The 3070-nt window shown below is 46.4% G+C and overlaps 1 pseudogene; it reads right to left on the minus strand.

Annotated features, from left to right (window-relative positions):
• Window positions 1–581: 581 nt before the first annotated feature.
• On the minus strand, window positions 582–700 carry LOC146623818 (5S ribosomal RNA; annotated as a pseudogene).
• Between the last annotated feature and the right edge of the window lie 2370 nt (window positions 701–3070).

The raw sequence follows: 3070 nt of genomic DNA on the forward strand, positions 1-3070 counted from the left end.
GGTGTGGTATAGATGACCTCGGCCAGAAGCACAGGCCCTGGTGTGGTGTAGGTGGCCTCAACCAACAGAACAGGGCCTGGTGTTGTATAGATGGCCTCATGCACCAGCACAGGGCCTGGTGTGGTGTAGTTCAACAAAGCCAGCAGCACAGGCCCTGGTGTGGTATAGGTGACCTTAGCCGGCAACTCAGGCCCTGGGGTTGTATAGATGACCTCGGCCAGAAGCAGAGGCCCTGGTGAGGTGTAGGTGGCCTCAGCCAGAGCCACAGGCCCTTATGTTGTGTAATTTGGCCTCACCCAGCAACTAAGGTCCTTGTTTCGTGTAGATGGCCTCGGCCAGAGCCACAGGCCCTGGTGTGGTGTAGGTGGCCTAAGCCAGAGCCACAGGCCCAAGCCAGAGCCACAGGCCCTGGTGTGGTGTAGGTGGCCTCATGCACCAGCACAGGCCCTGGTGAGGTGTAGGTGGCCTCAGCCAGAGCCACAGGCCGTTGTTAATGTGCCCTCATTAATGGGCAGCTGCTTTGGGTCTTTCAATACCCCCCTTCTCTGGATCAAAAGCAGTGCAATGACATGAAAAGCAAAGGCTTACAGCACCTGGTATTCCCTGGCAACCTCCCATCCAAGTACTAACTAAGACCAGCCCTGCTTAGCTTCCGAGGTCAAACGAAGTCGGGTGTGCTCAGGGTGGTATGGCCGTAAGCTGCTTGCACCAGCACAATGTGTCAATTTATGGAATCAAGTGATGAGGTGGCCAGTACCTGAAGTTCCGAACACAACCCTACAATTCAATATTGAATTGGTGTTCAATATTGAATCGGTGTGCAACTTTGCTAAAACAATGTCGGACTCTGTAGTTTTCTCTGGTCCCCTCCCCAATCAGACCAGGAGTGACATGTTTAGCCGCATGTTCTCCTTAAATTGCTGGCTGTCTGAGTGGTGTCCCAGAAACGATGTGGGCATCATAGATAATTGGCAAACCTTCTGGAGGAAACCTGGTCTTGTTAGGAGAGACGGCATCCATCCCACTTTGGATGGAGCAGCTCTCATTTCTAGAAATATCCTCCTCCTGTTTTGGCTTCCCTTCACTGGCTTCCTGTTAAGTCCAGAATTGAATTCAAAATCCTGCTCCTCACATACAAGGTCTTAAATAATCAGGCCCCATCTTATCTTAATGACCTTGTAGTACCATATCACCCTATTAGAGCACTTCGCTCTCGCTTTGTAGGCCTACTTGTCGTTCCTAGAGTATTTAAAAGTAGAATGGGAGGGAGAGCCTTCAGTTTTCAGGCCCCTCTTCTGTGGAACCAGCTTCCAGTTTGGATTCGGGAGACAGAAACTATCTCTACTTTTAAGATTAGGCTTAAAACTTTCCTTTTTGCTAAAGCATATAGTTAGGGCTGGACCAGGTGACCCTGAATCCTCCCTTAGTTATGCTGCAATAGACGTAGGCTGCCGGGGGATTCCCATGATGCGTTGAGTTTTTCCTTTCCAGTCACCTTTCTCACTCACTATGTATTAACAGACCTCTCTGCATTGAATCATATCTGTTATTAACCTCTGTCTCTCTTCCACAGCATGTCTTTTATCCTGTCTTCCTTCTCTCACCCCAACCGGTCGCAGCAGATGGCCCCGCCCCTCCCTGAGCCTGGTTCTGCCGGAGGTTTCTTCCTGTTAAAAGGGAGTTTTTCCTTCCCACTGTCGCCAAAGTGCTTGCTCATTGGGGGTCATATGATTGTTGGGCTTTTCTCTGTATCTATGAAGCGCCTTGATATAACAGATATGATTCAATGCAGAGAGGTCTGTTAATACATAGTGAGCGAGAAAGGTGACTGGAAAGGAAAAACTCAATGCATCATGGGAATCCCCCGCAAGCCTATGTCTATTGCAGCATAACTAAGGGAGGATTCAGGGTCACCTGGTCCAGCCCTAACTATATGCTTTAGCAAAAAGGAAAGTTTTAAGCCTAATCTTGAAAGTAGAGATAGTGTCTGTCTCCTGAATCCAAACTGGAAGCTGGTTCCACAGAAGAGGGGCCTGAAAACTGAAGGCTCTCCCTCCCATTCTACTTTTAAATACTCTAGGAACAACAAGTAGGCCTGCAGAGCGAGAGCGAAGTGCTCTAATAGGGTGATATGGTACTACAAGGTCATTTTGATAAGATGGGGCCTGATTATTTAAGACCTTGTATGTGAGGAGCAGGATTTTGAATTCAATTCTGGATTTAACAGGAAGCCAATGAAGGGAAGCCAAAACAGGAGAAATATGCTCTCTCTTTCTAGTCCCTGTCAGTACTCTTGCTGCAGCATTTTGGATTAGCTGAAGGCTTTTCAGTGAGTTTTTTGGACATCCTGATAATAATGAATTACAGTAGTCCAGCCTGGAAGTAATAAATGCATGAACTAGTTTTTCAGCGTCACTCTGAGACAGGATATTTCTAATTTTAGAGATGTTGCGCAAATGGAAGAACGCAGTCTTACATATTTGTTTAATATGTGCATTGAAGGACATGTCCTGGTCGAAAACGACTCCAAGGTTCCTCACAGCGTTACTGGAGGCCAAGGTAATGCCATCCAGAGTAAGAATCTGGTTAGATACCATATTTCTAAGCTTTTCAGGGCCGAGTACAATAACCTCAGTTTTATCTGAATTAAGAAGCAGAAAGTTAGCGGCCATCCAGGTCTTTATGTCTTTAAGACATTCCTGCAGTTTAACTAATTGGTGTGTGTTATCTGGCTTCATGGACAGATAGAGCTGGGTGTCATCTGCATAGCAGTGAAAATGTATGCTATGTCTTCTAATGATACTGCCTAAGGGAAGCATGTATAATGTAAACAGAATTGGTCCTAGCACTGAACCCTGTGGAACTCCATAATTAACCTCAGTGTGTGAAGAGGACTCTCCATTTACATAAACAAATTGCAGTCTATTAGATAGATATGATACAAACCACTGCAGTGCAGTACCTGTAATACCTACAGCATGTTCTAATCGCTCTAATAGGATATTATGGTCGACAGTATTGAATGCTGCACTAAGGTCTAGCAGGACAAGCACAGAGATGAGTCCACTGT

Source organism: Diplotaxodon limnothrissa, linkage group LG10 (genome assembly GCF_057381915.1).
Source record: "Diplotaxodon limnothrissa isolate DT_005_m linkage group LG10, D_limnothrissa_male_GT1.1, whole genome shotgun sequence".
NCBI classification, from domain to species: Eukaryota; Metazoa; Chordata; class Actinopteri; order Cichliformes; family Cichlidae; genus Diplotaxodon; species Diplotaxodon limnothrissa.